Below are 23,512 nucleotides of genomic sequence, written 5' to 3' on the forward strand. Positions count from 1 at the left end.
ATGTACCGTAGCACCCTATACCAAGTTACCAGTCCTTATAAGAACTTTTGTGGACCAAGCAGGTTGTGTATTAGTGTTTAGCAGACTGTACGTCAGTCCCTATACCGCTGAAGGACTGCTGCAGTATAGGGCAGCGGTCAGCAGTGGTGCACGTCAACCCTATCTATTGTGGACCGATAGCGGTCCTTACAGAACAGCAGACTGTACCGCACTCAAGCCTATGTACCGTAGCACCCTATACCAAGTTACCAGTCCTTATAAGAACTTTTGTGGAACAAGCAGGTTGTGTGTTAGTGATTAGCAGACTGTACGTCAGTCCCTATACCAATGAAGGACTGCTGCAGTATAGGGCAGCGGTCAGCAGTAGTGCACGGCAACCCTATGTATTGTGGACCGATAGCGGTCCTTACAGAACAGCAGACTGTAACGCACTCAGGCCTATGTACCGTAGCACCCTATACCAAGTTACCAGTCCTTATAAGAACTTTTGTGGACCAAGCAGGTTGTGTGTTAGTGATTAGCAGACTGTACGTCAGTCCCTATACCAATGAAGGACTGCTGCAGTATAGGGCAGCGGTCAGCAGTAGTGCACGGCAACCCTATGTATTGTGGACCGATAGCGGTCCTTACAGAACAGCAGACTGTACTGCACTCAGGCCTATGTACCGTAGCACCCTATACCAAGTTACCAGTCCTTATAAAAACTTTTGTGGACCAAGCAGGTTGTGTGTTAGTGTTTAGCAGACTGTGCGTCAGTCCCTATACCGCTGAAGGACTGCTGCAGTATAGGGCAGCGGTCAGCAGTAGTGCACGGCAACCCTATGTATTGTGGACCGATAGCGGTCCTTACAGAACAGCAGACTGTAACGCACTCAGGCCTATGTACCGTAGCACCCTATACCAAGTTACCAGTCCTTATAAGAACTTTTGTGGACCAAGCAGGTTGTGTGTTAGTGATTAGCAGACTGTACGTCAGTCCCTATACCAATGAAGGACTGCTGCAGTATAGGGCAGCGGTCAGCAGTAGTGCACGGCAACCCTATGTATTGTGGACCGATAGCGGTCCTTACAGAACAGCAGACTGTACCGCACCCAAGCCTATGTACCGTAGCACCCTAGACAGACCAAGTTACCAGTCCTGATAAAGAGCTTTGTGGAACAAGTGAGTTGTGAATGATTAGCAGACTGCAGCAGAAGGGCAGCAGTCAAGTATAATATTCTTTCTATATTTGGAAGAAAGAATATTATACGTGTACAAGCCTATTACCGTACCACTGATACCAGTCCTGAAAAGAACCTTTGTGGAACTAATAGTAACAGCAAGTCTTTAAAATTATCCTCACTGCCTGACACACTGCTTCCTGCCTGTCCCTATACAAATTGGCAAAAAAGAGTAGGCTGGAACGATTAGCTGGAACAGCTCTTTTGTGGACCTGATAGTAACAGCTAATGATGATGATGATGATGATGATGAAGAAAGACTAATCTGGCTGAGCTGTCCCTAAAATAGCAGCATACAGCGCTCTGTCCCTTTATCTAAACTGACAAAAGAAACTCAGGCTGCTGACCTAACACCTATACCAGTCCTGAAAAGAACTTTTGTGTACCAAATAGCTAGCGTTTTCTCTGTCCCTACTCCACACAGGATCCTTTCCCTACAGTGACAGAAGAAAGAATGTAAAATGGCCACCGGATCGGGTGTATTTATAGGTTAGGGGGAATGTCCAAGTGTCCATGAGCTGTCATGTCTCAATTGGTTGTCCTGTAACACATGATAAACGTGTCACGAAAGGTTAAAGTTCTTGTATACATTAAACACGTAAGTCCGCCGGGGCGAACGACGGAAAAAGGCGTTCGAACCCGCGGACGGCGAAAGTCGGAAATTCGCCGCGAAACGACCGCCGGGCGAACCGTTCGGCCATCACTATTCAAATGCGTTTTCGAATTCGAATACCGATTCGATAATTTTTTTTCCCATTTATTTTTGAAAGCGGTCAGATTTCTTCGAATTTGGTTTATTCTTTTTTTTTAATTTGAATAAAAAACTAACAAAACAAATTCTGAAAAACAAATTTATTGAAATAACGAATCAAAACGTAACAAAACCAATTTTTTGGTCCTGCACATGTCTATTCATCAGACCAGGTCACATTCTTCCATTGCCCCGTGGTCCGGTTCTGATGCTCATGTGCCCATTGTAGGTGCTTTTGGACATGGGTCAGTATTCAGCCCCATACAAAACAAAGTGCGATGTCCATTTTTTTTGCTTTTAACACATCAACTTCGGGGGACAACATGTTTACTTGCTGCCTAATATATTCCATCCAATATATTACTTGCTGTTTAGTATGATCAATGTTATCCATTTAATCTGGCAGTGGTCATAAAGTTATGGCTGATCGGTGTCAATCTGTAAGCATATTGAAAAGCTGAATTTGCAGCATTGGGGCACAGCTAGAAACTTTCCTTTTTAAATTATCACACACAGTGACATCCACAAGGCATCTAAACACGAACAGCCATGGCATTAATGGATTCAAAACACATTATTTGTCAAATACAGACATAAGTGGGTTATGTAAGCACTAAGAGCATTGCAGCATAAAACTTGCTCCGTTCCGCCACTCTGCTATGGAGTTTTTTTCTCTCTACTGAAAAATGTTGTGTTTATAAGAAAAGTTTTGAAAACCCTCTTTTTTTTTAATTTCAAATGTATTTTTTTACCTTTATTTTCCCTAAATAGTTAAACATTTTAAAATATGTTTACATGCAGAATTTCATGGCATATATAACCCCCTGATTATTAGCATGTTGATTTTATATAGCATAAAAAAAACCTGGCTGATCCTGCTGTTTCCCTCTTGTCTGTCCTCTGGATCGACCGTCGCCACCCTGTACTGCACGTGCTCTGTTTGTAGTTTGCTTTTTTTCTACATCACATGACTGCTACAGTGTAGCACCTTCTAGTTTTCTACTAGTGTGAGAGCAGGCAAATAGACATGTGCAGAACGAAAAAAAATTGTTTCCATTCGTTATTTACATGAATTTGTTTAATTAAATTAGTTTAATCCGTTTTCAGAATTCGACTTTTCTAATTCAAATCGTTTTTATTTTCAAATCAATTTCGAATAGCTTTCAAATTCAAACAGTTTTCAAATTCAAATAGTTTTTTGATTTGCTTTCCAATTTCCAAGGAGAATAAAATAGAATAGAAAAAAAGCAATAGTATAGAAAAAAATATAACAGGATAGAAAAGAACATAATAGAAAATAAAAGAATAAAATAGAATACAGTGAAACAGCGCAAAATAGAATAGAAAATAAAAGAACAGAATATAATAGAATGAATAGAATAGAATAAAATAGAATATAACCATCTTCTAAAATTCAAACAGAAAAGATTAGAATACAAACAAGTAGAATTAAAAAACAATAGAATAGGATATAAACATGTCCCAAAGTTCAAATAGAATCAATTTGAATTTGAATAAAATAGAAAAGAATAGGTTAGAATAGAATATTTTAATTTTAATTTTGGGAAATGGTTATAGGCTTTCTATTCTATTCTTTTGTTTTTTTTAATTCTATTATTTTCTATTCTATTATAGTACATTCTCTGCTATTATATTCCTTTTCTATTCTATTATTTTCTTATGTATTCAAAAGTATTCTATTTGAAATTCGAATTTCAGAAAATGGTTATATTCTTTCTATTTTCTTTAAATTCTATTTTATTCTATTAATTTCTATTCTGTTCTTTTCTATTTTGCACTGTTTTACTCTATTATTTTCTATTTTTTTATTTTCTGTTATATTCAGGGCCCCCCCTTCCCCAAAGCACCCCCCCATGTTGAGGGCACGCGGCCTGGTACAGCTCAGGAGGGGGGAGCCGCTCGCTCGTCCCCACCCCCTTTCCTGACCGGCCGGGCTGCCTGCTCGGATAAGGGTCTGATATGGACTATGTGGTGACCTTCACGCCGTTTTTTCGGCATAGGGGTTCCCCTTTCAATCCATACCAGGTGACGGGGCTAGAGAGGTGTCAATCTCGCCGATGGAAGCGGCGACATTGACTTCCTTCTCTAGTTCCGTCTACCTGGAGCCACGTTCAAAATGAACGGACTTTTCTCCATGTGTGGGCAAGTCCCTTCATTTCAAAAGTCCGGCGGACTAGCACACAGACGGGCAGATTGTTTTTGAATCAAAACTTCTTTCTAAAACTTCTTTTGGGGAGAAAAAGTCAGCCGGAGCCCACAAACGGGCGGAATGTCCAGCGGACTCTGGTCTGCCAGACCAAGTCCCCCGGACCAAGTCCGCCGGATAGTCCGATCGTGTGTACGCAGCATTAGACATCACTCTGGCCAAAGGACTTGATATCCCCCTTGTTACCAAGAAGCAGAAGTTAACAGTTCATTTGGCTGACAGATCTCTACCCAGTTCTGAATTGATTTCCCATGAGGCCCTGCCAATCCTTATGACAACCAATTCCGGCCATAAAGAACTGGTATGCTTTGATGTCCTGTGCTCCCCTCTGTTCCCAGTCATTCTGGGAGTCCCCTGGTTGCGAGCACACAACCCCCACATTGACTGGCTTAAGAATGAAGTACTGTTTTCTTCTGCCTGTTGTCAGCATTGCCTTGCCCCTAGTCCTAAGGACCTCACCAGCTGCCTAACCATACAACCCATTTCTTGTACCAACCCACATGTACTGTCGGCTTACCAAGATTTCCTGGATGTGTTTGATAAGAAGAGAGCGGACTCCCTTCCACCTCACCATCCCTACGACTGCCCTATTGAATTGCTTCCAGGTTCTGAAATCCCATTTGGTCATATTTTCCCTTTGCCAGAAACTGAGCTTGAAACACTACGACTTAGAAACCTAGAAAAAGAATTCATCTGTCCCTCTTCATCTCCTGCAGAAGCAGGCATCTTCTTTGTCGAGAAAAAGGATAAAACATTAAGACCTTGTGTTGACTACCAAGAGCTGAATAAAATCACCATCAAGAATTGCTACCCACTTCCCCTCATCCCAGAACTTTTCCAACTATTCCTTTTCTGCCCAAGTTTTCTCTAAACTAGATTTACGAGGTGCCTACAACCTTGTCCGCATCCGTAAGGGGGACGAGTGCAAAACGATGTTCTGAACTCATTTCGGACATTTTGAATACTGTGATGCCATTCGGACTTTGCAACGCTCCTGCCACGTTCCAGCATTTTGTGAACGATATCTTCCAAGAACATATTGACAACTTTCTCATTGTGTATTTGGATGACATTCTTGTTTTTTCAGCCTCTCTAGAGATCCATCGAGTTCACATGAAAAAGGTGCTAACTATTCTGAGAACGCATGGATTGTACGTGATAGCCGAAGACATGCGACTTTGAAAAAGAGCCTATCCAATTCTTGGGTCTGATCATCTTCACTAAAGGAGTTACCATGGATCCCCAGAAAGTGAAAGCGATCCTAGAATGGCCGGTCCCCTCAGACATGAAAGGCGTTCAGAGATTCATCGTCTTTTCAAACTTCTACAGGGGATTTATTAAGAACTTTTAATCTATTATATCACCCAACTAACCCATTTGTATTCCAGATTCCCGTGGTCCCCAGAGGCTCAGGCTGCTTTTGACAAGCTTAAAGCAGTATTTGTTTCAGCAGCGGTTCTTCAGCATCCCAATCCTGCATTGCCCTACGTGTTAGAAGTCAACGCATCTGAAGTAGCCACAGGAGCTATTCTTTCCTAACGACAAGGCCCCAAATCATTGTTACATCCTGTAGCCTTTTTCTCTCAGAAAATGTCATAACCAGAAAGGAACTATGATGTTGTAGATTGGGAGCTTTTGGCTATCAAAATAGCTTTAGAGAAATGAAAGTATTTACTTGAAGGTGCAGCACATCCCATCATGATCTTCACTGATCATCAAAACATAAAGTATCTTAGGACTGTCAGACATTTGAAGCCACGCCAAGCGCGGTGGGCGTTATTCTTTTCAAGATTTAATTTCCACATCACCTATCGCCCCGGATCCAAGAATGGAAAGGGGGATGCTCTATTCCGGATGTTCCCAGACACTCCTGAAGAAACCTCTCCCGGCACAATCCTGTCCACCCAAAATGTTCTGCTAATCCAGCCTGACCTAAAAGCATTTTTCATTCAAGCTTCTCTCCAGTGCACAGAGCCAGGAAGTTCATCTTTAAGAAGGCATGAGGGGTTCCTATGGCATCAGGACAAAATTTTTGTTCCCCGGGAAGTCAGACTACAGGCCTTAAAGAGATTCCATGACCACATGTTGGCTGTGCATTTTGGGGCCCGGAAGACGATTGACCTTATCCAAAGATACCTGTAGTGGCCGTTCCTAAGGTCCAACTGTAAAAGATATGTTGATTCCTATCAGGTTTGCCAACGGAACAAGGGTCCCAAGACCAGGTCCTGGGGGCTGTTAAGACCCTTACCAGTCCCAGAGCAGCCTTGGAAGAATATCTCGATGGACTTCATTGTGGATCTCCCTCCCTCAGAAAATTTTACCACAATTTTGGTAGTAGTGGACAGACTTCTTAGCCATGCTCGGTTATGAATGAATGAATGAGAATGAATGAATGAGTGACTTGTACACCTTCTGCCTTGGACACAGCAAAAATCTTTTTTAAGGAGATAGTTAGACTACATGGATTACCTGACAACATAGTCTTCGATAGAGGGGTACAATTTACCTCTGGCTTCTGGAAAAATCTCTGCAAGATCCTGTCAATTGAGTTTTCACCCTCAGAGTAACGGCCAGACAGAGAGGACAATCCAAACTCTGGAACAGTATCTGCGGTGCTTCTGCTCCTATTCTCAAGATGACTGGGCCTCCCTGCTGCCTTGCGCTGAGTTTGCCTATAACAAAACCATTCACACAGCCACCAATCAGTTACCTTTTTGGGCAAACTATGGCTTTCACCCATCCTTTCTACCCAACATCATCCCTGAATCTTCAGTATCAGCCGTCCAGGATAGAATAAACTTCGTCCAGAGTAATTACCAAGCTCTCCAGAGTACCATGCGAAAGGCGCAGGAGGACTTCAAGAAACATTATGACAGAAGAAAGAGAGGGAATCCCACCTACAATGTGGGAGACAAGGTATGGCTGTCCTCTATTAACCTCAAACTTTCTTGTCCTTCCAGGAAGCTTGGTCCAAGGTTTGTGGGTCCATTCGAAATCAAGAGGGAGGTGAACCCTGTGGCCTTTGAACTCACTTTGCCGGCCTCCTACAAGATCCATCCGGTCTTCCATGTCTCCCTACTGAAACCAACTGTGCCGAGTCCATTTTCGGGAAGAGAAGAGTTGCCACCTCCACCAGTTACCACAGGTAATAACACTGCGTATGAGGTTGCAGCTATCCTGGACTGTCGGAAAAGAGGTAGGCAATCTCAATTTCTTGTCAAATGGTATCCTTCAGAGGAGAATTCTTGGGAACCAATGGGTTAATATACATGCTGGAGCCAGTGGCCCTATTTAATCCAGCCTGCAACTACAGGACCTTGCTGGATTATCTCCTCAGCTGCCTTGTGTATCTTGACCTTGCTTCCTGATCTGAGATACTCATTGTGACCCGGCTTGCCTTCGACCTTGCTTCCTGATCCTGGACTCTGCTTCTGCTTCCACATCTCCCAGCTTGACCTTTTTTTTTAGATCAGAGAAAGTTTACTAAAATTACAAAAAAAAACATATAACATATAAGTACAACTTGCAGCTTACATCTCAAGCATAAATTTTTGTCACAGCACATAAACTTGTTCACCTCTACAAAAGGAATATTCAAGCATTTATTTCACCACTTCACATGCCATATCGTCCCATCCCCCTTATATATTGGCACCGTGTATCCTAGCTGTGCCTCCCAGCTTGACCTTTGGCTTGTATCTCGACCCTGCCTGTGTTTGACCTTGGCTCGCCCCTGAGTATTCTTTGGACTGATCTATCTGTGCATGACTTCTGACCTGGTTTCCCTGTTCATCCGAACACAGCAATTTCAGCTCCGCCTGCTCCATCCACCCTGCAGCAGCCAAGCTCATCGAACTACAAGCAAGCACCCGGCCACCCGTGCTTCTTCGGGCACCACGCTTCCTGTTCCCAACTTCAGGAGCGCTCTGCAAGGGGAGCCCTCTTAGCATCTCGATCTCCATACACGCTCGTGACATCCTATCTCTCCACAGTTACTCAGCTGTTGATGATATCCTGCTCGTCAGTCCTACCTACTTAATCCGTCCAGTCCAGAGGAGCTCTGCCTTCGCCTTGGTCAACATCACAGAAACTATCTCCTGCGATCCTTTTCAAGACTTGCTTTGCTGACATCCCTTCTGGCTCCAGATCCTGCTTGCTGTTTCACTACATTGATACCCGAATTCTGGCTTGGCTGACTATCCGTTCCGGTTACCGAACTTTGGCTATGTTTTGGCTAGGTTTGTTCTTTTTATTTTTATTAGTAAACAAGTGTGATTTAACTGTACTTCTGTCTCTGTCTGATTTCATGGTTTCTGACAGAGAGAAATCGCTGTTCCTAATCACTAGGAACAGCAGATCTCTCTTTCCTCCCATCAGGCTCTCTTTCTCGCGATCGCGGGTGGTTGGTGGACATTGTGGCCATGTGCATCGGGTCCCCCGCCGTGCAGAACGTGCACGCGTGCCTGCTATGGCTCTTAAAGGAGCCAAAGTACACCTACGCCGATTTTCAGGAATGAGCCGACCTACCGCAGTATAATGACGGTGGCTGGTTGGCAAGTGGTTAAATGGTATTTACAATACCTACAGGTAAGACTTATTATAGGCAGGGGGGTGGGGGGAGGGGAAGTGGTTGAAAGAAAGGTAAAAAGTGGTGTAAACTGTGAGAAAGTATGGGAGGAGGAATAGTAATAAGGAGTTATATTATACTTAATATTAATATCTGAAAAGTAGAATGCTAGAAGGCAGATGGGAGGAAGATTCAAATGTAGGTTTAATATTCTTTTATTGGGGATTATTATGATAAAATAAATAATAAAAGCAATATAATTATATCTATATATGAAGCAGAAATTAGAGTTCTTTAGGCTGTTTTGTGTGGTATATGCAATTATAATTTAAGTTCTGATGCATGATATAGATAAATATTTGCCAAGCATCATTTTTCTTTGACATTTTCAGAAAAAATAATTCTCGATGTGATCGAAATTACCCTGAAATTTGCTATCAGCTATGCCGTAATGTGTTATATTTTCAATGTATTTAAAGCCAAGTACTCAAACATAGTTTTCAATATTCTGATTACATTCAGTAATGATTGAAAGAGACTATAGTTGATTTTTTAAAGGGTATCATCACTATACAAAAGCAGTGTTAATTTCGCCAACAAAAACATTTTCGACATAATTTTCGTCAGTGGCTTTTTTAGAGTGACGAAAATCAAATACGTTTTCATTCCTTAAAGCGGAGGTCCGCCCCAAAAAAAATTACAGACAGCAGCTACACACACTGCAGCTGCTGGCTTTTAAGAATAGGACACTTACCTGTCCTGGAGTCCAGTGATGTTGGTGTTTCCATCAGCTGTCGGGTCCTGCCGCCGCCATTGTGTGTAAGGGTACCCGGTTTCGGCTTCACGCCTGGAACCTTACTGCACATGTGCAAGGCTTGCTCCTCTCACCTACTGGCCCGGCGACAGGGGAAAGAGGAGGGAGGAGTGGGAAGCCCCAGCCATGACGTCAATAGCCGCGTCTGAGACTCGCGGAAGTGGGAAAGGATACATGCCAAAGACAGGTATCCTGTCCCCCCTCCCCCCCCCCAAAAGTTGCCAATTGTGGCACCGGAGGGGGGGGGGGGGAATCAGATGAGCGGAAGTTCCACTTTTAGGTGGAACTCCGCTTTAACGAAAACAGATTTGATTTTCCTTAATGGCAAGGAGGGACGTTTACCCTCATGAACTACTGTATTTATCTGCGTATAACACAGTGCGGGAGTGTTACACACCGATATTTGTTTTTTACCAACAGGGGGCGGGGATTGGGCGGTCTGCCCCCTGTGCCACACATTGGGGGGGGGTCAAGCCGGCCGCCCCGCCTCTCCTGGCCCTTGGACAGCACTGGCATCAAAGACTAAAGTTAGGAAAAAAATCACTGCCGACCCTTCTCCTACTCCGCTCCTCCTCCTGCGTCACTCTCATTGTAAGCTGAAACTTCTAAATACCTCTATAGCTTTGTTCTCGTTGGCTGCTCTCCTTCTACTGCTCCTCCTCCTCCAAGTGTTGCTTTAGATTGGAGGAGGAGAGCGGTCACATGACCATCCATGAAATGTCAGAGGAGAGCAGTCATGTGGCCAGGTCTATGCAAGAACGAAGCTATTGAGGTACATTTATGCCGCGTACACACGATCAAACAAGCGGGTGGAAAAGTCCGGCAAACTCAAGTCCGCCGGACAATCCCCCCGTGTGTAGCCTCCGGCATACTTTTTTGACCCGAAAGTACGGCGGACTTAGAATGCCGTGTTACACTCCAATCTGCCCGCCGGACTCGCATTTCGGCGGACAATCCGGCCGTGTGTGTGCCAGTCTGCCGTACTTTTGAAATGAGCGGACTTGAGGTCTCCTGGGAATGCAGGGGTGGCTGTGTATTGTGCAGAGGGTGGGAGGCTGTGTACTGTGAGGGGCTGTCTATTGTGCAGAGGGTGGGGGCTGTGTACTGTGGGGGGCTGTGTTGTGCAGAGGGTGGGGGTGTGTACTCTGGGGGGTTGTGTTATGCAGAGGGTGGGGGTTGTGTACTGTGGGGGGCTGTGTTGTGCAGAGGGTGGGGGCTGTGTACTGTGGGGAGCTGTGTGCTGTGTACTATGGGGGGCTGTGTGCTGTGTAGTGTGCAGGGGGGGGGGGGCTGTGTACAGTGGGGAGCTGTGTCCTGTGTACTATGGGGGGCTGTGTGCTGTGTAGTGTGCAGAGGGGGGGGCTGTGTACTGTGGGGGGCTGTGTGCTGTGGGGGGCTGTGTATTGTTCAGAGGGTAGGGGGCTGTGTATTTTGCAGAGGGTAGGGGGCTGTGTATTTTGCAGAGGGTAGGGGGTTGTGTATTGTGCAGAGGGTAGGGGCTGTGTGCTGTGCAGAGGGTAGGGGCTGTGTGTTGTGCAGAGGGTAAGGGGCTGTGTATTGTGCAGAGGGTAAGGGGCTGTGTATTGTGCAGAGGGTAAGGGGCTGTGTATTTTGCAGAGGGTAGTGGGCTGTGTATTGTGCAGAGGGTAGTGGGCTGTGTATTGTGCAGAGGGTAGGGGTGCATATTGTGCAGAGGGTAAGGGGCTGTGTATTTTGCAGAGGGTAGGGGGCTGTATTTACTGGAGATTTTAGTCGACTAAAATACGATGACTAAAATGGGACTAAAACTAAAATGCCATTTTAGTCAAAGACTATAACTAAAACTAAAACACTTGCAGAAGACTAAAATGGGACTAAAACTAAAATGCCATTTTAGGCCTAAGACTAAGACTAAAACTAAATTGAAATTTGCTGCCAAAATGAACACTGGATAAAAGTTTGCTGTTGTCTTTGTAATCTTTATGCATGATTACTATTAGCCCTTGTACACACGGTCGGACATTCCGACAACCAAATCCGACGGATTTTGTCCGACGGATTTTGTCCGAAACTGTTGCATACACACGGTCGGACAAAGTTGTCGGAAAATCCGATCGTTCAGAACGTGATGACGTTATTTCGTTACGACGGGACTACGTTCAGGCTAGTAGCCAATAGCTTTGGTGTAGGAATTTGATCTGAGCATGCGTGGCACTTTGTCTGATCGGAATTCTCTACACATGATCGGACAAAGTCTCATCGGATCATGTTTTTTGGAAAATTTTACCGAGAAGTTGGAAAAACTTGGTCCGTCGGATACTCCGACGGAAACAGTCCGATGAAGACCACACACAGTCGGATTATCCGACAAAACGGTCCGATCAGACACATTCCATCGGAATCTCCGACCGTGTGTACAAGGGCTAATGCCGCGTACACACGAGCGGACTTTTCAACATCCAAAGTCCGAAGGACCGAGTCCGTCAGACTATCCGATCGTGTGTGGGCTGCAACGGACTTTTGATTCACCAAAGTCTGACGGACTTTAGAATATGGAACATGCTTCAAATTTTCCCGAAGGAACTCCGCCGGACCCGGTCCCCTTCGAAGACTCCGCCGGACTAAAACCGACGCTAGGGCAGCTATTGGCTACTGGCTATGAACTTCCTTATTCGAGTCGGGTCGTACGTCATCACGTTCGAATCCGTCGGAGTTTAGTGTGATCGTGTGTGGCCAAGTCCGTTCGGCCGAAAAGTCTGTCAGAACTCCGTCGGAACTCCGGCGGAACTCCGGCGGAACTCCTTTGGAAGTCTGTCGGACATAAGTCCTCTCTTGTGTACGGGGCTTAAGAGTAACAGTAAAGAAGTGAAGTGCACTTCAGCAATGCCAACTGAAAAGAGCAAAAAATGATTGTACCTGTTGACATGGTGACATGCTATGAAGTGTATTGTGAGTCTTGAAAGTTTCTTCTGTAGCGCAGTGGTCCACAAATTGCGGCCTGTGGGCTAGATGTGGCCCTTTGCTTGTCTTTATCCTTTGGAGGCGCTATTCTTCCCACTGACACCAACAATGAGACATCATCCTTTCACTGACACTAACAGTGGGGCATTATTCCTCCCATTGGCATCAACAAAGAAGCAATAATCCTCCCACTGTTACCATCAAAGGAGCACCCCACTGAAACCAACAAAGGGGCACTGTCAGGATCCAGCAGACAGTCTCGTCCCCCCAGAAGACTTCCTGTGGCGCACAGACCCAGGCTATGGCACATAGATGTGCGCATGCACGAACGGGAGCAAAAGCAGAAGCCAGCGTGCATCCTCATGTGTGATGGCTCTTGCCGCACCCGCGCTGGCGCCAAGTGAATCTATTTAAGTCCAGCCAGTACTTTTCCCGTTGCTGCTTTCTCGTCAGCTCCTGATTATCCTGTCTCCTGTGAACCTGTGTCCTGATTCCTGCTATCTACCCAGCTCGCCTTGACCACGCCTTGAACTCTGCCTGTACCGACCTCGGCTTGTCCTGTGACCAATCTTCTGTCTTCTCCCTGGCACCTGCACCGCTGATCCAGCTTGTTCCTGACTATGATCCTGTCTGTACCCAGTACCCAATTTGGTCTGCCATGTATGACCCTGCCTGCCTGACCTTTCTACTTGCTGCTGTTGTCTGCATCTGCTGCCACCTGTTGGTCTTCTGCTGAAGCTTTCCTTTGTCTTCATCAGCACTATCGGGACTAGCCGCCTTGCTGCCACCAAAGACTTCTTGGCTCTCTATCAGGGGCCCTGAGTCAGAGTGGTAAGGGAGGCCTTGCTCGTCCATTCAGGCTCTTCTACCAGGTACGTGATGGGCACTATTCCTCCCATTAATACCAATGATGAGGTCAGTGGTGGCTGGCGCTCCATTTTTTTTAACCCCCTCCACCAGGTCCGCACTTGCCCTATCCAGGTCCCGGCTTCTCCTCCTGGCTATTCTGGTCTTAAGATCTATTTCCTGCCCTGATTGGCCGGGAAGAGAAGCCCCCTAATTCCCCTATTCCTCCAACTAATACCAATGATGGGGCACTATTCCTTCTACTGATACCAATGATAGGGCACTATTCCTTCTACTGATACCAATGATGGGGCACTATTCCTCCCACACATACCAATGATGGGGCACCATTCCTCCCACAAATTCCAATGATGGGACACTATTCCTAACACAAATACCAATCATGGGCCACTATTCCTCCCTCTAATACCAATTATGGGGCACTATTCCTCCCCCTAATACCAATGAGGGTGGCAGGGCCTAGACTTGAACCATGGGACTTCTGCTGTGCCTGACAATGACTTTGCTTGCTGAGCCATCTGGAATGCTAGACCCTGGATAATTCCTTGAATGATTCTGCCTGGAATCTTGTTTGTCTTGAACTTTGAACTCTTTGCTTCTCCCATTAACTTTTTGAAATAAGCCATAACTCTGCACTTCCTGCTTGCCAGATTATTGTGCCTTCTCCAGACAATATCTCGCTTTTGTCTCTCCTGCTGATGTCCATATCTCCTTTACCATTCGTTAACGACCTTTAGCTTGTTCCTCGACTACACTTCTGCCCAATATCAACCTGCAACTATTCGTTACTGACCTTTTGCTTGTTTACTGACTATGCTTCTACTTGATCCCTACCTGTTATATCTGCTACTGGACCCCGGCTTGTTCACCTTCTGTTTGGGTAATTCTGAGAACCGCAACCTGGTACTAACATGCAGCAAAACTCATCTCCACCATCAGGATTTCTGGTGAATACAGATTAGTACTTAGACCCTGCACTTCAGGTGAATTCATGTCATCAGCCAGAGGGACCTGCTTTTGTACCTGTCCCACTTGTCGGTAAGTTCTGCTCCACTGGTATAGCTACTGGTCTCTGAGCTCGACTTTAGACCATGACAAATGGACAGATTGTAAGTACATATAGCCAAGAAATGATGGTAGAAGATTTGGGGAATAAACAGATGGTCGTGCCACTGATGCATAAAAATTCAAGCTCTTCTAAAAAAGTGCACTGTTTGGCTACATCCTGGAGTAGGACTATAATGGTTCCTATTTATCCAATCTTCAAACATGTGCTCTGCTGTCATGAACATAATGTTTAATGCCATGTTCTATTGCCTGAATCTTTTTAAAATAAAAAAATATTTATATAACAGAAGAAGAATTGATGAGCCTGGATAATTTTCCAAGCCCGTTGCTATTGCTGTCTCAAGATTATCGCAACTCCGTGGCAGCTAGCTAATAGTAATTAATGAGTAGTTAAGTATTCTCTGATTGGATGAGGTGGAAAGCATGATATCATGACCCGGCCTCTCCACTTCATCTAATCATGAAGGCTTTGCATTCATTGGCAAAATGCAAAGGGATCTCTGAATGGCCCCCTTGCTGAGCAGCCAATCTCCTGTGTTCACAATGCAGTTGGGCAGCTTCTAGGTACGGGACGCAGAAGCTAGTGGAGATCACTGGAGTAGCTTTGTCTACTACAGTAACTTCAAGCTACTAGAGCAGTCATGATCAACTTGAATATTATACGCATCAAGTGTTGCCCCGACACCTCAACAACCCAAAAATATTGGTCCTGCTGCATTTTCTGCAGCATGTTTCAATGCACACTGATGAAACTGGAGTATTATAACTCCCAATATTGGTGCCATGGGCACAATAATAACCCACAGCATCAGTGTCAGTAGGGATGCACCGATACCGATATCGGTGCCAATACAGAGTATTTTCATGAGTACTTGTCTGAAAGCAGTTTCCCGAACTGCTGTTGGGCTGCATTGATGGGCACTTCATTAAAAAAGTGGATTATACATGGGCAGGGCAAAGGGGGTGGGGCCAAGGAGGGGGACGCAAAATTAGGTTTTGCCTAGGGTGTCAAAAATCCCTGCACCAGCCCCAGAGGCAGGAGGAGCCCAAGCTGCAGCCGCAGATGTCCTCAGTTGGATCGGGAGATGGAGCTTTGTGGAACTCGTCATGCAGGGAAGTTTCCCGCAATGCTCCTATGTAAAATCAGGCTCAAAATCACTATGACAAGCCTAGGTTCACACAGGAGCAGTGCGGGAAATAGCATGCAATTCGGACAGAAATCACACCACATTCCTGTTCAAATCCCATGCAATTCTTTGCAGTGACTGAAAATATCGGTACTTAAAAGGGCACTGGTGCATCCCTAAGTGCCAGTAGATGCAATAATAACCCCCCAGTTTTTTTCGTTAGTGAATGCAATAATAACACCCGACATTGGTGTCAATGGATGCAATAATAGCCCCAGTATTGCTGTAGGTGGACGCAATAATAAAGTGTCAGGACTATTATGCCCCATACACATGGCCGACCATAAAATCCGGCGGATTTTTTCCAAACGATTTTGTAGATACAATAATAACCCCCCAGTTTTTTTTGTTAGTGAATGCAATAATAACACCCGCCATTGGTGTCAATGGATGCAATAATAACCCCTCCAGCATTGGTGTCAGAGAATGCAATAATAACCCCCGGCATGGGTGTCAGTGGATGCAATAATAACCCCCCAGCATGGGTGTTAGAGAATGCAATAATAACCCTCCCGGCATGGGTGTCAGTGGATGCAATAATAACCCCCAGCACTGGTGTCAGAGAATTCAATAATAACCCCCAGCATTGGTGTCAGTAACACCCAATATTGATGACTGTGGACACAATAATAACCCCCAGCATTGATGTCAGTGGATACAATAATAGCCCCCAGCATCCGTGTCAAAGAATGCAGTAAAAGCCACCTGGCATCTACATCAGGGGATGCAGAAATAACCCCCAACAGTGGTACCAGTGTACGCAACAATAACCCCCAACATTGTTGTCAGTGGATGCATTAATAGCCCCAGCATTGCTGTGGGTGGACGCAATAATAAAGTGTCAGGACTATTATGCCCCATACACATGGTCGGACATTCCGACCACAAAATCCGCCGGATTTTTTCCAAACGATTTTGGACAAAACTTGTCTTGCATACACACGGTCGCACAAAGTTGTCGGAAAATCTGATCATTCGGAACGAGGTGACATCAAACACGTACGTCGGAAGTATAAACGGGCCAGTAGCCAAAAGCTTTCGTCTCTTAGTTTATTCTGAGCATGCGTGGCACTTTGTCCTTAGGAATTGTCTACACACGATCGGAATTTAAACGATCTGATCGGATTTTCTTGTGGGAAAATTTTAGATCCTGCTCTCAAACATTGTGCGTCGGAGAATCCGACAGAAAAAAGTCAGACAGAGTCCACACACGATCGGATTTTCCGACAACTTTTTCCGTCGAAATTTCTGACCTTGTTTCATAGTTTCATAGTTAGTTAGTTTGAATAAAGACACCTGTCCATCCAGTTCAACCTGAGTGAGTGTCTATAATTGTCCCCATCCCTGTACATTGCACACTCATGTCCAGGGCCACTGATAGAAATCATGGGGCCCCGTACAGCCTACCTGACGGGGCCCCCTTCAGCTCCACCCTGGCCCCGCCCCTAGTCCCTCCTACAGCCCCACCCCTGGCCCCACCCATTGCACCTCCCCAGACACGTGACACTGACAACAGATGGCACGTGACACTGACAGGTGGCACTGATGACAAATGGCACTGATACGTGGCAGTGATGACAGATGGCACTATGTGGCACTGATGACACGTGGCACTGACGACAGGTGGCACTGACGACAGGTGGCACTGACGACAGGTGGCACTGGGGGCAGGTAGCACTGGGGTGGATGGCACTGGGGGCAGGTAGCACTGGGGTGGATGGCACTGGGGGCAGGTAGCACTGGGGTGGATGGCACTGGGGCAGATGGCACTGGGGCGGATGGCACTGGGGCAGATGGTACTGCTGGGGGCGGATGGCACTGCTGGGGGGTACAAAATTGCTTACGATTTTTAAAATAAAGGATTGTAATCATTATAAGTATGACAAAAATACACACCTCACCTTGTCCCCAACTTCAAGATAAGATCTCACCTCGATCGCCCGGCCCCTGCTCTCTCTGCTTCTGGTTAGTCATGTGTAGAGAGAGAGAGGATTGGGCATATCACTCCGCAGCATAACCTTTCTATGTTAATGCTGTGCGGTGTGCGATGTGCGGAGCGGGTGCAGAAGCTGTATTCCTCCGCGCCCGAAAAAGACGCGGCGGGTGTGCTGGAGGTAGAGGGGATTATGGCTGGATGTTCCATGATCGTGGAGGAACTTTTTTTTTACATACAATTTTTGGCAGTTAGGTTGCCCGGGCCCCCCTGCTGGTCAGGCCCGGTACAGCAGGGCCAGATGTACTGGCCTATCAGCGGCCCTGCTCATGTCGGTCCCTACCCTCAAGGAGCCCACAATCCATGGTCCCCATTCATATACTAGGGCCAATTTTAAACAGAAGCCTATTAACCTACCTGCATGTCTTTGGACATTAAAGTATGGGGCATTAAAGTTGTGTGAATATTGGGTGAAAGTTGTGTGCACCTTGGGTAAATTGATAAATACTGTAGACTCCATTTGTCTCTTGAGAAGATTACTAAATTTGTAGGACTGAAAAGAGTTAACCTTGAAGAGTAAAAAAGAATCCTTAGAATATAAAGCTCACAACAACTTCATCAACATCCATTCATGTATTATGCAAATTATTCTGTGCTAATGGAATGCACTTAAAAATAAAAGCCATATTAACTGCTGTACATTATATTGTCCAACAAGAGCTGCTTCTCCTTATTAATTCTAAATCGTGAAATCAGAACTTTACTTACCAGAACACAGCTAAAAATAACACGCATGAAAGATTTATTTTAATCAGAATAATTTGTGCATAATATAATTAATGTTTGCTCGGTGGAATTTACAGTCGGAAATGCCCGGAGAGCATAAATATAAATTAACAATTTTGTTTTTATTAACCCATTCAGGAAGACCAATGCTCCTGTTGTTTCTAAGTGCAGTAAAACCGATTTCTATGCATAGCCGCTCTTCTGATCGCTCTTTGTGACTGCTTGTCTGGTTATCAGCCGAGTGTAATCCATAGTTGTTCTAAAATCAAGCCTCGTACACACAATCGGATTCGACGGGAATTGTGTGATGAAAGGCTGTGGGTGGTAAATCCGACCATTTGTACGCTCCGTCGGACTATTGTTGTTGGATTTTCTGCGGACAAATGTTGGATCGCAGGTTTTAACATTTTCCACGGACAAATGTCTGTTATCGGATATTCTGATTGTGTGTACACAAGTCCGTCAGACAAAAGTCCAAAGTACAAACACGCGTGCTCTGAAGCAAGGACGAGCCGGAAGCGGTCGGCCTTGTAAATTAGCGTTCGGAATGGAGAATTAACATTTGTGACGTGGAAAATTATGAAATCTGGAAATGCAGCACACAATTCTCTTCTTCTTTAACCACTTACAGACCGGACCATTTTGCTGGTCAAAGACCAGACCACTTTTTGCGATTCGGCACTGCGTCGCTTTAACTGACAATTGCGCGGTTGTGCGACGTGGCTCCCAAACAAAATTGACGTCCTTTTTTTCCCACAAATAGAGCTTTCTTTTGGTGGTATTTGATCACCCCTGCGGTTTTTATTTTTTGCGCTATAAACAAAAATAGAGCGACAATTTTGAAAAAAACGCATTATTTTTTAATTTTTGTTATAATAAATATCCCCCAAAAATATATAAAAAAAAAACATTTTTTTCCCTCAGTTTAGGCCGATACGTATTCTTCTACATATTTTTGGTAAAAAAAAATCACAATAAGCCATTTTTGATTGGCTTGCGCAAAAGTTATAGCGTTTACAAAATAGGGATAGTTTTATGGCAATTTTATTAATAATTTTTTATTATTATTTTTTTTTACTAGTAATGGCGGCGATCAGCGATTTTTATTGTGACTGCGACATTATGGCGGACACATCGGACATTTTTTTACACATTTTTGGGACCATTGTCATTGTTATACAGCAATCACTGCTATATAAATGATTCCTGTGTAAATGACACTGGCAGTGAAGGGGTTAACCAGTGGGGGGCAGTGTAGGGGTTAAGTGTTCCTAGGGGTGTGTTACTAACTGTGGGGGGTTGGGCTTTCATTTAGTGAACACTGATCTCTGCTCCAATCACATGGAGCAGAGATCAGCGTCACTAGTTGCTAGGCAGAATGGAGAAATGCTGTTTACAACAGCATTTCTCCATTCAGCCGTCCTGTGAGACGATCGCGGGGGTCCCGACCAGCACGCGAGCGCGCCGCCGGCGGCGCGCTCGCGATGGCACGGCGGCTTTGAAGATTGGACGTACCTGTACGCCAATATCTCTGCCCGTGCCATTCTGCCGACGTACATCGGCGTGCACTGGACGGGAACCGGTTAATGGGATAATAATGAAGCTGCTTTGCTTTTGATACTGATGGATTATTGCAAACTAATTTTCAAAGGCTTTTTTTCTAGTGATATCAAGAATAATATTATTATTTTTTATTTATTTTTTTATTTGGGCAAGTTACCACAACACCATTATCCTCTAGTAGTTTTTTTGAAAATTCTTTTTATTGAACAATTTTAGACATACAGCCAGGGCCGTCTTTAATTTTGATTGGGCCCTGGGCAAGCATTTTCTTGCCCCCCCCCCCCCCCTCCATTCTCAGACATACAAAAAATAGCAGGTAGACTCAAAATCAGTTTACTGCAGCAGATCACGCAGTGATTGCAATTGTTTGCCAGAGGTTACAGCCTATCCTTACTGCTCGCTGGCTGGTTGCTAGAGGTTAAAACACATCATGTCTGCTTGCCGATTGGTTGCTAGAGGTTAATGCACATAATTACCACTTACTGATTGGCTGCTAGAGATTAAAGCAGATCACTACTGTTCGCTGATTGGTTGCTACAGGTTAATGAACATCATTACCTCTCACTGAGCAGTGGAGCAATCCTAAATAATTGAGCAAGTAAAGGGGCACATTAATACACATACTACAGGAGAGTGTGAGAGAGTGCAGACATACTACAGGAGAGGTTCAGAGACTGCGGACATACTGCAGGAGACAATCAGAGACTGGGGACATACTACAGGAGACAATCAGAGACTGGCGACATACTGCAGGAGATTACCAAAGACTGGGGACATACTGCAGGAGACAATCAGAGACTGGCGACATACTGCAGGAGGCAATCAGAAACTGGCGACATACTGCAGGAGACAATCAGAGACTGGCGACATACTGCAGGAGACAATCAGAGACTGCAAACATACTGCAGGAGACAATAAGAAACTGCAAACATATTGCAGGAGACAATCAGAGACTGTGAACATATTGCAGGAGACAATCAGAGACTGGCAACATACTGCAGGAGACAATCAGAGACTGGCGACATACTGCAGGAGACAATCAGAGACTGGGGACATACTGCAGGAGACAATCAGAGACTGGGGACATACTACAGGAGGCAATCAGAGACTGCGAACATACTGCAGGAGACAATCAGAGACTGCGGACATACTGCAGGAGATTACCAAAGACTGCAGACACACTGCAGGAGACAATCGGAGACTGCGGACATACTGCAGGAGACAATCAATCAGAGACTGCGGACATGCTACAGGTGACGGTCAGAGAACTTTCAGCAACGCACAGCTTGACAGTTGAATAACACAGCTCAGGGTTTAAGCAGTCAGGCATTTTATGGGTGCAAGGACATACCTGGGCAGCCAAACTCACTACATACATTTAGAGGTATGTGGGCGGGGCTTCCATTCTCTGATCTCACTACAACAGCCGGGAGCTCCACTGATGCTTTGTAGGGGGGCCCCCTTTACCCACGAATTGGGGCCCCCGATGAAGGCTTTGCAGAGTGCACAGAGGACACGGGAGGCTGTATTCCCGCGCTAGCCAGCTGAGAGGGGGCGGGGACGGGAGCTCCACTGACGCTCTGACCCCACCCCCATGCAGCCTGTATGCTCGGAACAGAGCGGCTGTAGTGAGAGTCAGTGATCGGAGTGGGAGCGTCAGTGGAGCTCCCGGCCCCGCCCTCTCTATACTGGCTGGGGAATACAGAGGTCCGGGGGCGGGGCCGGGCGGCACAGTGGTGTAGTGGTTAGCACTTTCGCCTAGCAGTAAAAAGGGTTGCTGGTTCGAATCCTAACCCCGACACTACCTGCCTGGAGTTTGCATGTTCTCCCTGTGCCTGCGTGGGCCTCCTCCGGGTACTCCGGTTTCCTCCCACACTCCAAAGACATGCAGGTAGGTTAATTGGCCTCTGTCCAAAATGGCCCTAGTATATGAATGGGGACCTTGGATTGTGGGCTCCTTGAGGGTAGGGACTGATGTGAGTGTGCAATGTACAGGGATAGGGACAATTGTAGACACTCACTCAGGTTGAACTAGATGGACTGGTGTCTTTATTCAACCTTACTAACTATGTAACTATGTAACATGATTTGCATCCGCCGAAGCGGCAGAGCATCGCCAGCACTCTGATGAAACGGATGGATATATTGAGGCCAGTCTGGCTGGGGTATAATATATCTTATGTAAAAATTTTAACTGAATGAGCCTATCTCTTGCTGCCACTAGATGCTGAAAAGGTTTTTCCCACATACAGTCCCAATCCTCACCCTGTATTCCAGGTACCTCTGCTTCCCATCGTTCTCTACATTTAATTAGTGCCTTGGGGCTAGTTTTGAACAAATCTTTATATGTCACTGATAACGTCTTTGATAATTCCTCTGTCTTTAGTGTGTCCTCTAAGCTAGAGGGGAAGGAATCAACTTTCACCTCCTTAAATTGCGCCTGAAAGGCGTGCCTTAGTTGCAAGTATCCGAAGTATTGAGAGTTCGGGAGGTCATGTCTGGCCTTAAGGTCATTAAACGTCAAAAGTTCACCATCCCGTGTAATATCTTTAAGTACCTTAACTCCTTTACTCACCCATCCCATTATGTCCTCCAGGGTGTAAAAATGTTTCAACTTCGGGTTCATCCACAGGGGGGATGATGGGGAAATTACCCGAAAACTAGGGCAATTTCACTGCTTCCTCCCATGCTTTTATAATAGCTTTCATAGATTTGTTGAGAGGGAGCTCACTCCTTAGCCCACGTACACACGGTCGGAGATTTTGCCAACCAAATCCGTCGGATTTTGCCCGTCGGATTTAGTCCGACGGATTGTGTCCGGAACTGTTGCATACACACGGTCGGGCCAAGTTGCCGAAAAATCCGATCTTTCAGAACGTGATGACGTCATTTCGTTACGATGGGACTACATTCAGGCTAGTAGCCAATAGCTTTGATGTAGGAATTTGATCTGAGCATGCGTGACACTTGGTCCGATCAAAATTCTGTACACATGATCGGATTAGGTCCGTCCAGCCCAGTTGGTCGGGAAATCTTTCCAACATGTTGGAAAATTGGGTCGGACGGAGATTCGGACGGAATCAGTCCGATGCATACCACACACAGTCGGATTATCTGATGACACGGTCCGATAGGCCACATTCCGACGGATTCTCCGACCATGTGTACAAGGGCTTAGGCCTCTGTGGATGGCTATTCTATACAGAAGTGTAGCGCTAAAAACCAAACATGTTATACCATTCTCATATAAAATAAACACTCATATATGAGACATGTGCATATGTGTTTTAAACATTAACAGTTTGAAATGAGAAAAAGGGTGACCAAAGAAATTTTCCTATAAATCACATACAGTGGTGTGAAAAAGTGTTTGCCCCCTTCCTCATTTCCTGTTCCTTGGCATGTTTGTCACTTCGTCTGGTGAAGGGAATACCACGTGGTGTTTTGCATGACCTTTATATGTAAAGAAGGTGGATGGTGATTTCCTGCATACCTGCGGATCAGACACCGATATCGCATATAAGAGATTTTGTATCTCCTTTTTTTTTAACTCTCTTTTTTTGGATTTTTTCGCCTGTTATTTATTGA

Source organism: Lithobates pipiens, unplaced genomic scaffold, assembly GCF_037356315.1.
Source record: "Lithobates pipiens isolate NorthernLeopardFrog02 unplaced genomic scaffold, aLitPip1_a1.2 Scaffold_6, whole genome shotgun sequence".
Lineage (NCBI taxonomy): Eukaryota > Metazoa > Chordata > Amphibia > Anura > Ranidae > Lithobates > Lithobates pipiens.